The 22,232-nt window shown below is 46.3% G+C and overlaps 1 protein-coding gene across 1 annotated transcript in view; it reads right to left on the reverse strand.

The window, feature by feature from the left end:
* Positions 1–22,232, reverse strand: part of LOC144690831 (large ribosomal subunit protein uL3-like) — a 46,891-nt gene that overhangs the window by 22,696 nt on the left and 1,963 nt on the right. The gene's annotated exons all lie outside the window — the stretch shown is intronic.

Here is a 22,232-nt window from a genome sequence, read left to right on the forward strand (position 1 = left end):
AAGTCCATTAGTAAACACATTTTGACACCAAGATACATAAGGAAATACTTGGGAAGGTGACCAAATGCTTCATTAAAGAGGTAGGTTTTAAGGAGAATCTTAAACGAGAAGAGAGATTTGGAGAAGCAGAGAGATTTAGTGAGGGAACTCCAGAGCTAGTGTCTAGGCAGCTGAAGGCACGGCCACCAATGGTTAAGAGATGAAATTTGAGGATGTATAAGAAGCCAGAATTTGAGGAGCGCAGATATCTTGGAGCGTTTGATGGGCTGGAGGTGATTACAGAGGTAGAGAGATGTGAGTCAATGAGGTTTTTGAAAACAAGGATGAGAATTTTTAAAATTCCAGCAAAGTAGCAACATGACCAGAGCAGTAATAGGACATTGAATTACATTTTCACTTTCAAGCAATCTAATCAAGGGAACACAATGTTTTCATTCTGTGAACTGCACCAACTGGGTAGTTCTTTATTCTCCTGTGGGGGATTTACCATAACTCGTTGTCTAGGTATATACTCTCTCCCTTCATAATACAAACAAACAAAATTGACAGCAGACACCACCCCCCACTCCTCCTCCGGAACAACCCGCCGTCGCAAACATAAATCTCATTGGAGAGGCAAAAAAAAGGCCAGTAAGATAAAACAATATTTTCTAAAATTCCTCTCCGACTTCCTCAGGGAACGGAAACAATTCCAGGAGATCACACAAACCAAGGGCGGAGTTTTGAGATCGTCGGGCAGGCCCGGCAGGCAGGCCCAGGAGCAGCCAGGAAACAGTCTGCCGCCCGCAATCGGCCCCTGACCGCGGTTTCATGCTGGCGGGCCAATTAAGGCACTTCCGGCCTGAAACGTGGCTCCCCACCAGCCGGAAAGGGGTGGACGGGGGCCTGTCGGTCGCCGGGTCCAATGGCAACTCGACGGTCAGTTTAAAGATGGCCCAGGTGGCCCCTGGGGCACTGCCACAGAAGGACATGTATTCAGCGTTCCCAATGGAGTCAAGTGCGGCAGTAAATGCCAGGCAGGAGGGCAGGATGGGTGGGCACTCGGCCCCCCCGCTTGTCCGACGAGCGTTTCGCCATCCTCCTGGGGGAGGTGGCTGTCAGGAATGACCCCTTGTCCCCAGAAATGGGAGGAGGAGGCCACCGCACCTCACCAAGAGGGCATGGGAGGAGATGGCAGTGCTGGTGAGCAGCCATAGTGTGGTACGGTGCACATGGGTACAGTGCCGGAAGAGGTTCAATGACCTGCAGCGCTCAGGAAGGATGAGTACCGTGCTGGGCATGGGTCAGTTTGCAGCAGTATGAAGGTGTGGCCAACCTCCATGGACCTCAGGGATGCCAGAGTCTGAGTGCCAACTGTCAATGACGCCGGAGCTGGCCAAGTGGGTGAATCCTGGCTGCTTGGACTGAGTGCCTTGCGGCTCGAAGGCCATGACTCAGATGTGCCCTGGGAGTGTTCCTCAGCTGGGGTTGGCCAGGCTGCAATGGCGCTGCAGGTAAAGAGTGGACTAATCAATGCTCCTCTGTCCTTTCAGGAGAAGACAAGACACAGCCAGGCAGAGAGGGCACGCACAGACAGAGGGCAGCTCAACCTCCTGCTGCTCAGCAGGTTCAAGCAAGACGCCCTGGAGCTCGAAAGCAGGCGTGCTCCAGGTAGACGAAGGTAAGAGTGTAGTGTACAGAGGTGAGACTTTCAGATTGTGCAAACATTTTTGTGTAGTCTCTTCATTGATGGGAGCCTCAGACGTGGAGTCCCCATTGATCATTGAAAGATGATGGCACCATAATGCGGATCTCCATTGTCTCACCAGGGTACCTGGAATGCACAGTGACAGTGTGATGACTTTAACTAATGACATGTCCTTCTTCTCTCTTTTAGGTTCACCAGCAGGCGTTCACTCTGCAGACCCCAAAGGCCGCCCCTGATGCCAGAGGACCACCGGGCTTCACATGCACCTGCGTTACACCCGCTCTCTGCACCAGGCACCAGCGCAGATACTAGCACCTTGGTGGGCATCCGCTTGGTGGCTAGTATCTCGGTGCACAGCGGTGAGGGCACTTCACAGTCACTTGAGGTGCAGGCGGAGGCAGAGAGAGCCCAGGGTGCCAGCAGTCAGAGGACAGCTGGAGACCAGGACGATGCTTAGTCGAAGTCTGATGATGAACCTCTGGAGTCGTCAATTAGATGGCAGATGCTGGATGTCCAGTGGGATGTGTGGGAGGATCCTATGGAGATCCATGAGGGTCTGCGTGCCATTGTCTCCGTTATGGAGGAGTCCATGCAGAGCATGAGCACTGCGATGGCCCTCATTGCCCAGCACACTGTCTCCTCCATGGAGAGAGTGGCGACTCTCATGGAGGGGCAGCTCCAGGGACAGAATCAGGGGTTCCTGGGGTTGCGCTTGGACCTGCAAGCCCTCACACAGGCAATGACCTCAGGTAGTCAATGCCAGTTTGGGAGATTGATGAGGCACCTAGTAGCCCAGCTAGGTGCCCGTCCATCAATGGTAAGCAGGGAGGTCCAGAGAGACCTCATGTTGGCGCACAAGCTGCTTGTCATCTCTGTGGCTCCTCTCAGGGTGCTCTGGATGACGGCAGAAGCTCCTCCGCCCCTGGCATGGGATGTCCACCCACACAGTCAGAGCTGATCTCAGGCCCAATCCTCTGACAGATGAACGTCACAGTCTCCCTTGAGAGGCAGAGCCTCCTTCGGCATTGCACCCCAGAATTATTGAGATAGCTGCATCGCCACCTGTAAACCCTGGCAGAAGGATAATCTGAAGATCACAGCGGCCCTCAATTTCTATGCCCCCGGCTCTTTCCAGGGGTCAGTGGGGGATCTATGTGAAGTCTCCCAATCAGCTATCCACAAGTTGCATCAAGCTGGTGACAGAAGCTCTGCTCAGGCGGGTACTGACCTTTATTCTTTACCGTATGGACGAGGCCAGCAGGGCTGAGCATACCAGAGGCTTTGCAGCGATTGTTGGGATCCCCCGCATCCAGGGTGCAATCGACTGCACACATGTGGCCATCAGAATTGATGAGCTGGTGTCCGAGCTCCGGACACTGCGGCACATCCGGGAGGGGGAGAGTTACCTAGACGCTTTGTTTCAGGAGGCGGTCACACCAGGTAGATTAAATACCTCAAATTCGGTCAGTGGTCAGGGTCAGCAGGGTGTGACTGCAAGTGAGGCAGGTAGAGGGATCCTGTATTCAGGAACAGAGGAGCCTCAGCTCTTGACCTTGTCCAACAGGTACGAGGGTCTTGCTCCCTGTGTGGATGAGGAACAGGGCTGTAGGGAGGATGAGCCAGCTGACCGCGGCACCGTGGCACAGGAGGCCATTCAAGAGGGGGGAGCAAAAAGACAAGTGGTGGTTGTAGGGGATTCTATAATTAGGGGAATTGATAGCATCCTTTGTAAGCAGAATCGAGAGTCCCGCATGGTATGTTGCCTGCCCGGTGCCAGGGTGAGGGACATCTCTGACCGGCTTGAAAGGATATTTGAGAAGGGGGGAGGATCCAGTTGTTGTGGTCCATGTTGGGACAAATAACATAGGTAAGACTAGGAAAGAGGACCTGTTTGGGGATTATCAGGAACTAGGAACTAAATTAAAGAACAGGTCCTCAAGGGTTATAATCTCCAGATTACTACCCGAGCCACGTGCAAATTGGCATAGGGACACGAGAATAAGGGAAGTAAACACATGGCTAAAGGAGTGGTGCGGGAAAGAGGGGTTCCATTTCGTGGGGCACTGACATCAGTATTGGAACAGGAGGGATCTGAACCGTTGGGACAGTCTCCACCTGAACCGATCTGGGACCAATGTTCTACCGAAAAGGGTAAATAGGGTGGTCAACAGGACTTTAAACTAGAAAGTGGGGGGGGAAGGGAAGGGTAAAACTTCAAGAAGTATGACTAATGGGAAACAAAGCAGCAGGTTAGCATGTGGGGGGGTGGATTCAACTTCATGGAAAATTATGAAAAAACTGAAAAGAAAGGAGAGCCCAGGAGAGGCTATTAAAGTCCCCAGAACACAAAATAGGACAGAGTGTTTGGAAAGGGCTAGGAATCTAACTTCAAGCACATCAGATAAAGGAATGACAACGAGAAGGGGGACGGGAAATACAGGACTGAAGGTGTTGTATCTGAATGCACACAGTATACGAAATAAGGTAAATGAGCTTGTGGCGCAGATTGAAATTGGCAGGTATGATGTGGTGGGCATCACGGAGACATGGCTGCAAGGGGATCAGGACTGGGAGCTAAATATCCAAGGATATACATCCTATCGAAAAGATAGGCAGGTTGGCAGAGGGGGTGGGATTGCTTTGTTAGTAAGAAATGAAATTGAATCGATAGCAAGAAACGATGTAGGGTCAGATGATGTAGAATCTGTGTGGGTAGAGTTGAGGAATCACAAAGGTAAAAAAAACCATAATGGGAGTTATGTACAGGCCTCCGAATAGTAGTCAGGATGTGGGGCACAAGATACACCAGGAGATAGAAAAGGCGTGTAAGAAAGGCAAGGTTACAGTGATCATGGGGGATTTCAATATGCAGGTGGACTGGGAAAATCAGGTTGGTAGTGGATCCCAAGAAAAGGAATTTGTGGAATGTCTACAAGATGACTTTTTGGAGCAGCTTGTGGTGGAGCCCACTAGGGAACAGGCAATTCTAGATTTAGTGATGTGTAATGAGGCAGATTTGATAAGGGAGCTTAAGGTGAAAGAACCCTTAGGAAGAAGTGACCATAATATGTTAGAATTTACCCTGCAATTTGAGAGGAAAAAGCTGGAATCAGATGTAACGTTATTACAGTTGAATAAAGGCAACTACAGAGGCATGAGGGAGGAGCTGGCCAGAATTGATTGGGAGATGAGCCTAGCAGGAAAGACAGTGGAACAGCAATGGCAGGAGTTTCTGGGAGTAATTTGGGAGACACAGCAAAAATTCATCCCTAGGAAGAAGAAGCATATTAAAGGGAGGACGAGGCAACCATGACTGACAAGGGAAGTCAGGGACAGTATAAAAGCTAAAGAGAAAGCATACAATGCAGCGAAGAGCAGTGGGAAACCAGGGGATTGGGAAGCCTACAAAGACCAGCAGAGGACAACTAATAAAGAAATAAGGAGGGAGAAGATTAAATATGAGGGTAAACTAGCCAGTAATATAAAAGAAGATTGCAAGAGTTTTTTTAGATGTATAAAGGGTAAGAGAGAGGCAAAAGTGGACATTGGGCCACTGGAAAATGACGCTGGAGAAGTAGTAGTGAGGAACAAAGAAATGGCGGAGGAACTGAATAGGTACTTTGCATCAGTCTTCACGGTGGAAGACACGAGTAACATCCCCAGAGTTTAAGAGAGTCGGGGGGGCAGAGGTGAGTATGGTGGCCATTACCAAGGAGAAGGTGCTAGGAAAACTGAAATGTCTGAAGGTGGATAAATCACCTGGACCAGATGGATTACACCCCAGAGTTCTGAAGGAGATAGCTGAAGAGATAGTGGAGGCGTTAGTGGTGATCTTTCAGGAATCACTGGAGTCAGGGATGGTCCCAGAGGGCTGGAAAATCGCTAATGTAACCCCCCTGTTTAAGAAGGGAGTGAGGCAAAAGACAGGAAATTACAGGCCAATTATTAGATTTTAGAGTCCATTATTAAGGATAAGATTTCAGAATACTTGGAAGTGCATGGTAAAATAGGGCAAACTCAGCATGGTTTCATCAAGGGGAGGTCATGCCTGACAAATCTGTTAGAATTCTTTGAGGGTAACGAGTAGGTTAGACAAAGGAGAGCCAATGGATGTTATCTACTTGGACTTCCAGAAGGCCTTTGACAAGGTGCCGCATAGGAGGCTGCTCAGTAAGATAAGAGCCCATGGTGTTAGAGGCAAGGTACTAGCATGGATAGAGCATTGGCTGTCTGGCAGGAGGCAGAGAATGGGGATAAGGGGGTCCTTCCCAGGATGGCGGCCGGTGACTAGTGGAGTTCCGCAGGGGTCAGTGTTGGGACCACAACTTTTCACTTTATACATTAATGATCTAGATGAAGGAACTGAGGGCATTCTGGCTAAGTTTGCAGATGATACTGAGATAGGTGGAGGGACAAGTAGTATTGAGGAGGCGGGGAGGCTGCAGAAGGATTTAGACAGGTTAGGAGAATGGGCAAAGAAGTGGCAGATGGAATACAACATGGGGAAGTGTGAGGTCATGCACTTTGGTAGGAAGAATAGAGGCATAGACTATTTTCTAAATTTGGAGAGAATTCAGAAATCTGGAGTGCTAAGGGACTTGGGAGTCCTAGTCCAGGATTCTCTTCAGGCTAACTTGCAGGTTGAGTCGGTAGTTAGGAAGGCAAAAGCAATGTTGGCATTTATTTCGAGAGGACTAGAATATAAAAGCAGGGATGTGCTGCTGAGGCTTTATAAGGCTCTGGTCAGACCACATTTAGAATATCGTGAGCAATTTTGGGTCCCGTATCTCAGGAGGATGTGCTGGCCCTGGAGAGGGTCCAGAGGAGGTTCACGAGAATGAACCCAGGAATGAAAGGCTTAACATACGAGGAATGTTTGAGGACTCTGGGTTTAAACTCAATGGAGTTTAGAAGGATGAGGGGGGATCTGATTGAAACTTACAAAATACTGAAAGGCCTGGATAGAGTGGACGAGGGGAAGATGTTTCCATTAGTAGGAGAGACTAGGACCCGAGGGCACAGCCTCAGAGTAAAGGGAAGACCTTTTAGAACAGAGATGAGGCAAAACTTCTTTAGCCAGAGAGTGGTGAATCTATGGAATTCATTGCCACAGAAGGCTGTGGAGGCCAGGTCATTGAGTGTATTTAAGACCGAGATAGATAGGTTTTTGATTGGTAAGGGGATCAAAGGTTACGGGGAGAAGGCGGGAGAATGGGGTTGAGAAACTTATCAGCCATGATTGAATGGCGGAGCAGACTCGATGGGCCGAATGGCCTAATTTCTGCTCCTATGTCTTATGGTCTTATGATCAAAGCGCCAGCGGATCAGCCAGGAGCCTTTGTCAACAGGAAGGGATTCCACTCCATGAACGTGCAGATAGTGTGAGATCACAGGATGCATATTCTGCAAATGTGTGCAAGGTATCCAGGCATCTCCCATGACGCTTACATCCTGAGACACTCCCAGGTGTCTTCCGTGGCCCCTTCTGCCTTGGACTGGCCCTGCATGCTGGCCCTGTGCCCCTTGTGCCTGCACCTTTCCTCCCATGGGTCCCTCCCCTGGAAGCTGTACAGGGACACCTGCCTCCTCTCCCTTCTGCCCCTCTGTTCCTCCTCAGAGGAGGTGCTACCAGCGGAGACCACAAACCCCATTACCAGGGTAAGGGAAGATCTGTCCGATACCTGGAAGGGTCCACATGATCTGAATCCTCTGGGGGCCTTGCAGAAACCAGTGATTCCTGAAATGAAGCCTGGAAATGCTAACAATGAAGCCCCAAACAGAGGTGAAGCTGCCAAGTACCAATAAGTCACCAGCAGCAAACTCTCTCTAAAACTCCTCACTACTCACACTGGCAATGCTGCTGATCCTTTTTATCCCGCCCGTGGGTGAGGGTTTTGAAATTGTCGGCTGGCCGCCTGCCCTTTTGTCCGAGTGACGAGCGCTCGTCGCACGCACAATGAAAAATCGCTGTCATTTGGACTGTTAATGGCCTTTGGTGGCCTGTTAATTAATGACGGGCGTGGCTCCAGCACCCGTGTGCGCCAGCGAGTGAAATATCGCGCGAGTGCGCGATGATGTCGGTACGCTCGACCAACATCATCGCATGCTATTTTACGCCCAATCGGTTTGGGCATTTGCCTGCCGCAGGACATAAAATTCTGCCCGAAGAGTTTTATATAAAGAGAGTTACCCACTTCTCATCACTGCTATATGACAGCTCTGTTATAACTGCCTTTTGTTTCTTAGCCTTCCAACCAAGAACAATCTCTATTTCTTTTCAGTTCTGATGATGCGGATTACATCTAAAATATTAATTTGTCTTTTTCCTCCAAGAACACTAACGAACTGCCAAGTGTTTCAGGCATTTTGTTGATGAGGGAAAAAACTTGTCTCATTCTCGCATGTTCTGCAGGAATGCATAAACTCAAAACTTTGACAGTCTCATCTACAATTGTCTGTCTCATGCTGAGAGATGTTACATGGCAGCCAATTTGTGTACAGCAAGGTCCCATTGGCAGCAATGTGGTAATACCAGATAACCTGTTTTTTAAAGCATTGGTTCAGTGATAAATAATGGACAGGACACGATAACTACCTTGCTCTTCAAAATAGTGCCATAGCATCTTTCACATGCACCCAAGAGAGTTTATAGATGGGGTCTTGGTTTACATGTACCTCTGTAAGGCCAAAATAGCAAGTGCTGCCTTTGTCAAGTGTGAAACTAATGCACTGCTTTCAATAATAGAAAATTTGAGCACAAATTCTAGGTTGACAGTTCAATGCTGTACTGAGGGGACATTATATTGTCAGAGGTGGAGTTTCTGATGAGAGGTAAACCAAGATCCCGTCTTCTCTCTTGGGTGGACATGAAAGATACCATGGGGAAATATTTTGAAGAGCAGGGGAGATTTTTTTTATTCTTTCATGCGACCTGGGCGTCCCTAGTAAAGCCAGCATTTGCTGCCCATCCCTAATTGCCCTTGAACTGAGTGGCTTACTAGGCCATTTCAGAACGCAGTTAAGAGTCAACCACGTTGCTGTGGATCTGGAGTCACATGTAGGCCAGACCAGCTAAAAAGAGGAGATTTCCTTCCCTAAAGGGCATTAGTGAACCAGATGAGTTTTTATGACAAACACTGATAGTTTCATGGTCGCCATTACTGAGACTAGCTTTCAATTGCTGATTTTATTAAAAATAAAAATTATCTCTGGTTCCCTGGCCATTATTTATCACTCAATCAGTGCTTTAAAAAACAGAATATCTGGTATTATCACATTGCTGAGCAAAAATTGGCTGCTTCCTTCATTACAACAGTGACTACACTTCAAAAGTACTTCATTGGCTTGTGAAGCACTTTGGGACGTGCTGAGTCCATGAAAGATGCTATATAAAAGGAAGAAAGACTTGCATTTCGATAGATATGCAAAAGTGAATTCCTTAAATCTTTATTAAAAAAAATGAATAACTGCAAACTGACCATGGGCTGGGATTTTCCAGTCCCACCCACCGTGGGAATGGTCACGGGCGGGACGGAGAATTTGACGGAGCAACAAAAGGTCTGTTGACTTCAAGTGGGAATTTCCAGTCCTGCAGCGGGTGGGACTGGAAAATCCCACCCGATGTTCTTAAAGATGATTCAAATAATATCATGAATCAAAAATAGTCTGTTTCTGGGAATTTCCTGATTCTTTTGTACAGCAGAAGAATGGCAAAAACAATCTTGCTGTCGTTTTAAGGCAGAAGTAACGAATAGGATTGTAAAGCTGCAGATCCTTCAGAACTTTGTGGAGATGTGGGGCCACCTGCCAGAGGATGAGGCAAGTGTTCTCCCTCATCGTCAAAATGCCTGAAATACTTGGCAGTTCAGCCATACTCGTGGAGGAAAAAGACAAATTCGTATTTTAGATGTAACCCCCAAAGAAGTAGAGATAATCAATGTCTAAAAAGATGCTAACAAAGAGGAGAGAAAAATATATGGTGGTAGAATGATCTGTAAAGTGTTTAGCAGGAAAATAAAAATTAATGAAATGGCTATGGTGATATTTGAGATAATGGGATGAAGCATAAAATAAATGAAAGACATTTAAGAGATATGGAGAACATAAGAATGGTTTAGTTGATTGCGCAATACAACAGGATCCCCACACCAAGCTCCAACTTATCTGCCCCCTATCCTCAGAAACACCGACACGTCCAATCTCACATCACGCCAGGGACACTCAGCTCCTGACCTCCTTACAGCCTTGGTTCAAACATGGACAAAAGAGCTGAACTCCGGTGGTGAGGTGAGAGTGACTCCCCCTGACACCAAGGCAGCATTTGACTGAGTGTGGTACCAAGGAGCCCTCGCAAAACTGGAATCAATGGGAATCAGGGGGATAACTCTCTGCTGGTTGGAGTCACACCTAGCACAAAGGAAGGTGGTTGTGGTTGTTGGAGATCAATCATCTCAGTTCCAGGACATCACTGCAGGAGTTCCTCAGGGTTGTGACAGTGACCTCTTTTTGTCAGAGGATCGGGACTGAGATCAGCTCCGACTGTATGGGTGGACACCCCATGCCAGTGGCTCTGAAGGTCACAGTGGCCCTCAACTTCTATGCCTCCGGCTCTTTCCAGGGCTCAGTGGGGGATCTTTGTGGAGTCTCCCAATCAACTGTCCATAGTTGCATCAAACTAGTGACAGACGCTCTGTTCAGGTGTGCATTGACTTTCATTCACTACCGCACAGACAAGGCCAGCCAGGCGGAGTGAGCCAGACGCTTTGCAGCGATTGCTGGGTTCCCCTGTGTCCTGCGTGCCATCGACTGCACACATGCGGCCATCGAGGTGCCAGCAGGTCAGCTGGGTGCCTTCGGCAGCCGAAAGGGCTTCCACTCCATGGGCGGGATATTCTGCACCCGCCCGCCGCCGGGATCTTCCGGTCCCGCCACAAGTCAATGGACGTCTGGCTGGGGCATCGCCTCACCCGCAGCGGGTCCTGCCCGTGACAGGGCCGGAAAATCCCGGCCCATGAATGTGCAGTTAGTGTGTGATCACAAAGTGCAGATTCTGCAAGTCTGTGCCCTGGCAGCTCCCATGACGCTTACATCCTGAGACACTCCCAGGTGCCGGGGGTCTTCAGTGCTCCAGCCCGACTGGATGGATGGCTGCTGGGTGACAAGGCCTATCCCATAAAAAGGTGGCTCATGACGCCTCTCCGCCACCCAAGAACAGAAGCTGAGCAGTGTTAAAATAGGAGTCGCGCCTCCACAAGGGTGGTGGTAAAGAGAACCATCAGTCTTCTCAAGATGCGCTTCCAATGTCTGGACCATTCAGGGGGCGCACTGCAACACCCCCAGAGCTGGTGTCACTGATAGTGGTGGCATGCTGCACTCTCCACAATCTGGCGCTGGAAAGGGGGGATGCAGCGGAGGAAGAATATCTTGACGCAGTTACACAGGCCACAGATGATGAGTCCAGTAGTGAGTCCAAGGACAAGCATGGTCAAGAGAATGCTGAGGGCATGGACCCTGACCTGGGTAATCTCCAGGGAGGTAGGGACACAAGGGACATTTTGATCTAATGCTCCTTCAGCTAGCCTACCAAGTAAGAACCACCACCACATGCGAGGGCTGCAGGCTCCATAATCGATCCCTGACAGCACCAGTTCCTTGGTCAACAATATACACTCTGTGCCTTTGCAATAAAGCTTCAGGAGACACACGTCCATCATTACGTAATGGCCTGCCAGCACCTACAGAACAAATGAAGCATAGAGAGGCCAATAGCACAAAATAAAATCTCATTTAATTGTGAATGTGAAACATAGCTGAAATGAACATTAACCGGTGTTCTTAATCACTTAAAAAAGTTAATGCAAAATGGGGCAATAAAATGTCATCCGTGATAAGCCCATGTTGTGCTTAAGGTGCTTTACATTTATGTTTGCGGGTGCTATGTCTAGGTACTCCCCCCTCGCTGGCACCGGCATTGGAGATGGCCTGCTATCTCTGCTATCCTGTTGGCCTTGATGACTTTGGCGGTCGTCCTCTGGCCCGTGGAGCCTGTGTGTTGGCCCCGCCTGGGAGGGAGCGGCCAGTGCCACGGCTGGCATCTCCCCAGTCCCCACAGCCTCATCAGATACCATGGTCACTGGCAGAGGGGCGGAGGAGCTGCTGCCGTCATCCGGAGCGCCCTGAGAGGAGCCCGCAGAGACGACAGGCAGCTTGTGCAGCAACATGAGGTCACTTTGGACATCCCTGCTCACCATTGATGGACGGGCACCTAGCTGGGATACTGGGTGCCCAATCCACCTCCCACACTGACACTGAACAGCTGAGGTCATTGCAGGTGTGAGGGCTTGCAGGTCCGAGTGCATCCCCAGCAACCCCTGACTGTGTCCCTGGAGTAGCCTCCACATGAGAGTCGCCACTCTCTCCATGGAGGAGGCATTGTGTTCAGCCATGAGGGTCAACGCAGTGGTCATGCTCCACAGGGACTCCTCCCAACAGAGATCATGTATCTCTGCCAGATCCTCCCGCACACCCCTCTGGACTTCCAGCATTTGTTGCCTAATGGACGATTCCAAAGGCCCATCATCAGCCATTGACTGAGCACTGTCCTGGTCTCCAGGTGTTCTCTGACTGCCGGCACCCTGGGCACTCTCTGCCTCTGCCTGCACTTCATGCGAGAGTGAAGTTCCCTCACCAATGTGCACCGAGATACTAGATCTTATGCCCACCGAGGTACTGGTATCTTCACGGGTGCCTACTTCAGAGATTGGGTGTGATGCTGGTGCGTGGGGAGCATGGTGGTCCTCAGGGGTCAGGGGTGGCTCTTCAGGGTCCTCATTGCGTGCATCTGCTGGTGAGCCTAAAAGGGAGAAGAAGGTCATGTCATTAGTTTAAGTCATGACACTGTCACTGTGCATGCCAGGCACCCTGATGAGACAATAGATATCTGCATCATGGTGCCCTCGTCTTTCGATTATCGATGGGGTCTCCAGTTTCAAGGCTCACATCAACATTGTGACTACACTACAATAATTGCAAATGCCGACATTCTCACTCAGTGCACTGCAGTCCAACCTTCATCTGGCACCCAACCTCACCGCGGCTGGTTGACCGAGGTGCATGCCGCCTCTCGAGCTCTAGTGCCTCCTGCTCATAGCGCGTCAGGATTGGGAGCTGTAGGGGTCCCCCGCCAGTTCGCAACCTCTCAATATTGTTATGGGATGTCTTCTCCTGAAAGAATAGAGGGGCATTGATTAGTCAACTCTCTACCTGCAGCGCCATTGCAGCCTGGCCAACCCCAGCTGAGGAACACCAGGCAGTGCTCAGCCAATTTGTGGCCCTTGAGCTGCAATGCACTCAGTCCAAGCAGCCAGGGCTCACCCGCATGGTCAGCTCCCACTCACACACCCCTCCACAGTGGGGAAGCCACCCCTTCATTGTTCTGCACACTGACCCATGCCAACACGGTACTCACCCTCCCCAATCGCAGCAGATCATTGAAGCGCTTCCGGCACTGCACCCATGTGTGCCTCACCACACTGTGGCTGTTCACTCTGGATGCTGCTTCCTCCCAGGCCTTTTTGGTGAGGTGCGGGGGCCTCCTACTCCCGTCTCTGCGGACAAGGGTTTCCCTCCTGGCTTCCACCTCCTCCAGGAGGGTAACGAGGCACTCATCGGAGAAATGCAGGGCCGATGGCTCCGCCGAACTGCCCTCCTGTCTGCCATGTCTAACTGCATTGAAATCCATCGAGGCTTCAGCATCCTTCCATGGCAGCCTTCCAGGAGCTGCCTGGGCCACTTTTGAATCGGCCACCAGATTGCCATTGGACCCAGCAGACATCATGCCCCGCCCGCCCCTTCTCGGAGCTTCCCCAGCAACCTTTCACGCTGGGCGGGCCTTAATTGGCTCACCAGCATGAAATTGTGGTACTGTGCTGATCGCACGAGGTGGTTGGCTTTCCAACCACCCCTGCCGAGGCCACCCGCCAAGGGCAAAATTCCACCCATTAATAAATAAAGGGCTTTTTTTCCCGAGAGTGGTGACCATAATGCCAACATAAACGATTTTTAGATTCTGAGAAAGGTATTTTTCAAAAGAATGTTAAGAACAATGGGTTTAAAGATAAATGGGGAGAAAATATATTTAAGGAAAAATTGAAAGCTGTATGAGGTGTTTGGCCATGTGAGATCTTGAAGGGTGGGCTCTGCGAAGACAAACCTGTGAAAAGCAACCTTTATCCACCCCAAAGAAGGGCTTGCTTGTTCCAGGAAGTAAGGCTTTGTTTAAAGCCTTGGGTTTCCATTGTCCAGTGAGAGGGAGAGAGAAGTTTGTGAGATACCTCCCTTATCGCAACAGTAGATGCCTTTAAGTAATATTACTGGATGTTTTATAGATTAAGAATCTATTGGGATTATTGCCTGAAAAAGGGTGTTTATTTGTGAGCCTAGCTAAGTAGAAATCTTTTGGGAAATGTTATAAGACTAACTTCAACTGTGTAACTGTAATCTTGGGTGTTTAAGTTTTCTTTTGTTTGTTAATAAATGTTTTAATATTAATATTTAAGATCTCCAAAAGTAACAGTGAAATCTTTACTTCTGACTTCAGTGCACATACCTTCTCATAATAAAATACAAATATTAAATTGTTGTGATAGCTTGGCCAAGCTTCCCTTTGGGATTTGGTCAGCCTGGCAATTACCACCTGCTATATCATAACAACATGGACTGCAGCGGTTCAAGAAGGCAGCTCACCATCACCTTCTCAAGGGCAATTAGGAACGGCCAATAAATGCTGGCCTAGCCAGCAATGCCCACATCCCGTAAACGAATAAAAAGAAAACATCGCCAGTATCTTCTGCCATAAAGGAAGTATACAGCCAGGAAGCTGCAATGGCCTATGGAAGGTGCTGCTCCTCATTCTTGTGTTGAACTTGATTAGCACAGTGTAAGAGGCCAAATGCAGAGATAGAGGAATATGTGAGACAGGGAATTGCAGTGGCAAATAACAGGGTGCATTGGGTTCCATTTGAAAGAAAGTGTTTGGAAAAGCCACTTTGGCTGTCCTTTCCCTGGCAAGGGTGCAACATCCTGTCCATTTAGCTCATCCCTCCCAACGCTGTACATGGCTTCAAGTTTCCCTTCCAAGTGAGAAACTAGTTACAATGTACTTATTCCAGCCATGAATACTGCATTCACTGTTCAGAATGTGGTCTTCTCTACATTTATGGTTTTCAATCCAGCAAGATCTTTTGCAAGTCTCCAGCTATTGTAGATTAATTTCTTAAGCACAGCTATGGGCAACTCAGGAGAAAATCATTAGCAGCATTAAAAATAATTGTTTTTTTTTTGCATTTTCTTTGAAGACTTTTGCTTAATAATTATTAAACATTATACAAATATTGGAGGTGGGAAAGTAAGGGCTGTTTCACTGGGCTGAGTTGTAGAGTGTCATGTGATGAAATCTCCGGGAATAGGCCAACCAGAGTTGACAATCTGGAATTAGGGAAAGCAAAAGCAGATTAGTATAGTATAATGGTCTGGAACATATAGGGTTAGTGTGGGACTGACTACAGCAGCGCCCACACACTGATATAAGAGAGCACATGACCCACACCCAGGGTTGGTCTATGTTGGACAGAGCCATGTGTACCAGCCAGCATGGAGACAGCTCCTAGCTTGTACCCTTTACTGTAACAACAAAATCAATACTTACAGTTAACTTACGTACGACTGTGAAGACTTCTTCAGACCTACCAAACTGTAACCAAAACCCTACAACATGGTGGCAGCTTGTGGAAAAAGCCAAGACCTTGTAGAAAATGCAAGGAAATGTGAGGAACCTGTTTTTGGAAAATTTGAAGAGCATTGAATTTTGCACATTCTTCCTCCTGAGTTATTTTTTAAAATTTGCAATATTAATTAGGGCTGTGAACATGCCATTCTTCAAAAAACCCCGGGTCAAGATAGATGTCCGGGGGGAACAATGTTGAGGGAAGAGATACTTTGTATATTTAAGTTAACAAAGAACTGATGTTGCCAGGCTAAAGGCTCATGCTGATTGGTTAAAAACACCTGGCCCAAGAGAGGTATTCTTTGAACATCTTAGTCTTTACAACTCTCAGGCAGAGTGAATGTGGGTGTGCCTTAGAAGCAGGATGCAAGAAAAAGGCTCTCTCTTTCCCTCTCTCTCTGCCCCGCCTTTGTGTTAAACTTTCCTCAGAAACATCTCATCAGGATAGCTCATCTGTTTTTTTTGAAAGTCTACAAAGTTGTAATAAATAAGTCATCAAGGACAGTTTCACCAAAAAAAAATCTGCCTGAAGGAACTTCCAGATCAACTGTGACCAGAATTCTGTTAGATCAACAGCGTCAAGATCGTTTCAACTTTTATCTTTTTAAAAGAAACTTTCCCATGCTCCAGCCTCTGCAGGGGACTGTGATTGTTTTGTGTTTGTGTGTGTGTATTGGGGTTCGAATATCTGTTTTTTTTTAAAAAGGGGAAAAAATCATTACACTTCTAAACCACAATTTATATGTTAACCAGATCATTAACTAGTTTTTAAAAAGTAGTTTATTTCATAATAAATCAATTTTTTTGTGTTTATTGAAAAAAGCCTGGTTAGAGTCTTTCTATGCTGGGAATAACAGTATCAAAGGTAAACAAATGGGCAGTTTTGTGGGTGAATCAAACATTTAAACTATTATTGCAAGCTGTGGAGGAGTGGGGTTAGAATAAACTGCGCACTCCTCCCATCTCAGTCCATAACAAGAGAAAGACTAAAATGTTGGAAAATTGAGGAAAAAATTCAGCAAAGCAGTCTGACCTGAAAAGATGCTCCAGAAGCAGGTACGAAGAGGGAAAATCACCAGAAATTTAAAATTCCTTAATGCAACAGAAGACTCCATTGAATATCCTTTGCAAGGCCAGCTTCTAATCCCTGAGTGCAGAGTCTGCTGTCTAAGCAGGGGTGAGCTAAATCTTTTAAAACTCCAGGCTACATTGCGTCCTTAAATCTTTAAATAATTTAAAGAAGCGCACTTTGTAAAACCCTGTCACTGAAACCCGCTCCGCACAACCCCTCCCCACTCCCTGGGGAGAAAATTCTCCCCTTTGTGTTCCGTCGGGTTTCGGTACCAGCGTAGTAGGTGAACTCCAGTTACTGCAACTAGACTCAATAATATCATTTTGAAGCATGAATTCGATTTCTTTCTGTACTTGTGATAACTTTGCCAGATTTAATCTATAAGGATGTTGCCTAATCGAAGATGAAACTTCTACAATACACCATGTATAGCTAAATTTGTCCTTCCCATCTTATCCCACAAATATCTTTGTGTGACTGCAATAGCTTCTCGAAATCACTTTGACACTTGTCTGGAAGGTAACTCAATATTACATTTAAAGTTTCAAGTAACCCCTCATTATCCAGTTTGATTAGAGGAAAATCAGTTTCAGGATCCTGCATTTCTACTGCTTTCACATAATCTACCATCATTAACATGTCCTTTTGGTCCTCTTCCCTGTCAGATACTTTTTAAGCATATTTATATGACTCACACTCTGCTTCTTCTTTCTGGAGTATTTGTTAAATAATTCACTCCACTCAGTTTCTTTTCAATCCTGTAAGGCCCACTAAACCTTGCCTTTAATGAGTCACCTAGTACTGGTGACTCTCACACAGAACAAGCACTTTCTCCCCAGTAACAAAACTACGAGCTACAGCTTTCCTGTCTGCCTTCACTTTCATCACTTGCTGTGATATCTTTAAATGTTCCCTCACCAACTCACATGCTCTGACCCATCTCTCTCTGAAGTTTGATACGTAATCCAGGAGAATAATTTCTGAATTTTGACCCACCAATTTCTCATCAATCAATTTCAGTGGTCCTCTCACTCATGACCATAAACTAACTCAAAAGAGCTAAAACCAGTCAATGCATTAGGAGCGTCGCTAATAGAAAATAACAAGAATGGAATTCCCCTATCCTAATCCTGTGGATAATCCAGACTGTACGTCCTCATCATAGTTTTTAGAGTTTGATGCCATTTTTCCAAAGCCCCTTTCCAAAGCTGTTGATGAGGGCAATGCATTTGACGTAGTCTACTTGGACTTCAGCAAGGCTTTTGATAAGGTCCTGCATGGGAGACTGATAACGAAGGTAAGACCCCATGGGATCCAAGGCAATTTCGCAAATTGGATCCAAATTTGGCTGAGTGGCAGGAAGCAGAGGGTAAGGGTTGAGGGGTGTTTTTGTGACTGGATGCCTGTGTCCAGTGGGGTTCCAAAGGGATCGGCGTTGGGTCCATTGCTGTTTATGATATATATATAAACGATTTAGACTTGAATGTAGGAGGGTTATCAGCAAGTTCGCGGATGACACGAAAATTGGTGGGGTGATAAATACTGAGGAGGATAGCCTTAGATTGTAGGAGGATATAGAAGGGCTGATCAGTGGCAAATGGAATTTAATCCAGATAAGTGTGAGGTGATGCACTTGGGCAGGACAAACAAGACACAGGAATACACCATGAATGGTAGGACCCTGGGAAGTACCGAGGATCAGAGGGACCTTGGTGTGCATGTCCACCAGTCCCTTAAGGTAGCGGGACAGGTAGATAAGGTGGTTAAGAAGGCATATGAGGTACTTGCCTTTATTAGCTGTTGCATAGAATATAAGAGCAGGGGGTCATGCTGGAACTGTATAAAATGCTGGTTAGGCCACAGCTAGAGTATTGCGTGCAGTTCTGGAATCTGCATTATAAGAAAGATGTGATTGCACTAGAGAGAGTGCAGAGGAGATTTACCAGGATGTTGCCTGGGCTGGAGAGCTTTAGTTATGAAGAGAGATTGGATAGGCTGGGATTATTTTCCCTCGAGCAAAAGAGATTGAGGGGGACATGATTGATGTGTATAAAATTATGAGGGGCATTGATAGGGTAGACAGGAAGGAACTTTTTCTCTTGGTGGAAGGGTCAATAACTAGGGGGCATAGATTTAAGGTAAGGGGCAGGAGGTTTAGAAGGGATGTGAGGAAGAATTTTTTCACCCAGAGGATGGTGGGAATCTGAAACTCTCTGCCTGAAAGGGTGGTAGAGGCAGAAACCCTCATAACACTTAAGAAGTATTCGGATGTGCACTTGCAATGCCATGGCATACAAGGCTATGGGCCTAGTGCTGTAAAATGGGATTAGAATATTTAGGTACTTGTTTGATTGGCACAGACTGGATGGGCCAAAGGGCCTTTTTCGGTGCTGTAGACCTCTATGTCTCTAAGACTCTGTAAATTGTTTTATCCCCAAACTGTTTATTATTTCCTTAAATAGCTGTGACATGAAATTTGAACCCTGACCTGATTGTATTTCTTTTGGTAAACCATCTCTTGTAAAAAATGTAGGTAATTCTTCCACAATTTTCTTTGTTGTAATATTTCTCAAAGGTTTTGTTTCAGGAAACCTGGTAGACACATCCATTATTGTCAGTAAGTACTGACTTCCACTTTTAGTCTTAGGGAGGGGTCCTACACAACAATCATGACCCTAGTAAAAGGTTCTTCAAATGCTGGAATGGGAACTAGAGGTGCTGCCTTAATCACTGCTTGTGGTTTCCCTATCATCTGGCATGTGTGACTTGGTCTACAGAATTTGACAACATCCCTATGCGATCCCAGGCCAAAATAAAATTGTTTTTGTGTCTTTGCCTGTGTCTTTCTAATTCCTAAATGTCCCCCCATTGGAATTTCATGACCTATTCTCAGAATCTCATTTCTACATCCAAATGGTAGTACAATCTAATGCACCTCCCTTCAGCTTTCATCTACTGAAGCATGATAAGGCCTCTATTTTCTCATTAAAACATTACACTTAAGGTAATAACATTCTGGAAAACATTTTTCCTCTGTTTCTGAGTAAGCTGTCTGATATAAATGTTGTATTTGTGATTTCTTTTTCTGTAACTCCACTAACCTCCTTGAGTTAAACACTTCAGCTGAATTGTCCTCTGTTCTTTCCTCCTGAATAATGTTATCAAACACAGTGTTAGCTAATTTCCTCTGCCTTTGAACTTCCTGTTCTTCTTGTTTCAACCTATGAGCCTCTGATCTCATTATCACACAATCAGGAAACAATCCAGGATGTTCTTTCTGCAACACTTCTGTTGAAAATACTTCTACAGGCTGCTCAACTACCATACACATCACCCACATCTGGGATCCAGCTATATTATTACCCAGAATAAATTGAACCCCTGCAATGGGCAATTTTCCCACTACTCCAACAATCACCTCACTGGTTTTCCACTTACTCTTTAAACTTACCTTCCACAATGAAATATGTTTAGCATTTCCATGAACACCACTTATTATCTCCTGCCCCTGCAATACTCCCTCTGAACAACAAATATCCCTATCCCACAACATTAAGGATTGACAAGCCCCTGTGTCTCTTAAAATTTTAACATCTTTACCTACTCCAACCTGTACACATGGAAAGACTTTCCCTTCGCATACGAAATCTTTAAATATTTCTGCAACCTCTCTTGGGTAAATTGTGAACACATTCCCACTTTACCTATCACTGATTCTTCCTGTTTTACCTGTACACAAACCACTGTTTTTCCCTGTGCCTGAACCTCAGAACCCACAGTACTTTTAATTCCAGAAGTTTTCTGTACCTCAGTAATTCCAACAGATTTTCCCTGCAATTTCCAACACACAGATTTTGTGTGTCCAACTTTATTACAATGAAAACACCTCAATTTTTGAATGTCACTTCTACCCACAGCACCTTCCTTTTTATTCTGAGAAAAAAACTTACTGGGAATTTCCACCTGCTCTTTCTCTTCCCTGAATACCCACCTTCCTTTCACCTCCCCACTTTCTATCCTCCTCTGAATTAAAAGGGTGATGAGAAAAAGGTTTAGCTCTATGAACTAACTCAATCATCAGCTATCTCTGCTGCTTGTCTTACTGTTTCAACCCTCTGGTTCTCCACATGCATTCTCACTACTGAAGGAATTGAATCTTTAAATTCCTCCAAAGGAATTACCTCTCTAAGAGCTGCATATGTTGTCTCTATCTTTAATGTCTGTATCCACCGGTCAAAATTACTTTGTTTTACTCTCTCAAAACTCAGCATAGGTTTGCCAAGGCTGTTTTCTCATATTCTTAAATTTCTGTCTGTATGCCTCAGGAACCAACTCATATGCACTCAGAATAGCCTTTTTACCACATCATAGTTCACCGACATTTCTTCTGACAGTGAAGCATAAACCTCATGTGTTCTATCCACCAATCTGGGTTGTAACAACAATGTTCCTCTGGCCATTTCATCTGTTTAGCTATCTTCTCACATGAAATAAAAAATGCTTCAACACCTCTTTCCTCAACTTTGGAAGAGCTTGTACAAATTTAAACCACTGGGCTCTGATCTGGAAATAATTCCTTCCTCACCTACTGGCATCTCTTTTTTAACTGCCTGCATTTCAAGCTGGAATTTTCTCTCTCTCTCTCTTTTTCTCTTTCCTCCTTTTCTAACCTCGCCATTTCTAATTCCCTTTCTTGTTTTCTTTCTCTCTCCTACCTTTCTGCATTTTCCCTTTGAAATGCTCTTTTTTCTTTTTATGCAGCCTCCAGTTCCATTTTTTTCATTTGCAACTGAATTTGAGCATATTCCAATGACCCACCCCTTGGAGAACTCGGTCTCTCGGGTATTCCTTCCAATTTCAAATTCTGTGTTACACCTTCAATTATGTCTGATTTCTTAGCCCCTGAAGGTAATCCCAATTGTAATTGATCCCCCAATTCCATTAACTTGACTTTAGTTACCTTTTATAAACCAGCTAAAGTTGTAACTTCAATTCCCAGACAGGTTTTAGCAACTGCCAAAGCCATATTGCAGTCTTAGCACCTCAAAAAGCTTTACACCAACTTCTGAATTTAAAGTGCTTCTCGTACTCATAACCTTAAGATTCACCAACTCCAACCCAATCAAAGAATTTCAAATATATCCTGGACGAGCCACCAACTTTGTTATGGGCACAGCTATAGGTAAATACTGAGCTCAAATCCCAGGGAAACTTGAAACAACTGCCTACAACTGTTTTGCAATTTATATAAATTTTGAGATGCATGCCTTGAATTCAATAGTAATAAGACCACCAAGTCTTACAGTTTTCTTACAAAACTAAATTAAATTTTTATTACTAGAAATGATTTTAAGTGCATACATAGATCTACAAATTGTTACTATGATAACTTCTAAGTCCACTAGTTAATCTAACTCCCAGTTACACTTTTCTAAAGGCAACAGTAAGGCACATAGATTTTAGAAGACCCAGGCAAAGAACCATGATACCCAGAACAATCCCAAAGTCAGTTTTCTTAACTTCAATCCTTTGTAGACAGCAGCTTGAGGCTTAGATAGTGGAGGTTTTCACACTTGTTAGATCTTAGAATGCACCTCCCCCCCCCCTCCCCCTCCCCCCCTCCCCCTCCCCCCCCTCCCCCCCTCCCCCCCTCCCCCCTCCCCCTCCCCCTCCCCCTCCCCCTCCCCCCC

Source organism: Cetorhinus maximus, chromosome 15 (assembly GCF_964194155.1).
Source record: "Cetorhinus maximus chromosome 15, sCetMax3.hap1.1, whole genome shotgun sequence".
NCBI lineage: Eukaryota > Metazoa > Chordata > Chondrichthyes > Lamniformes > Cetorhinidae > Cetorhinus > Cetorhinus maximus.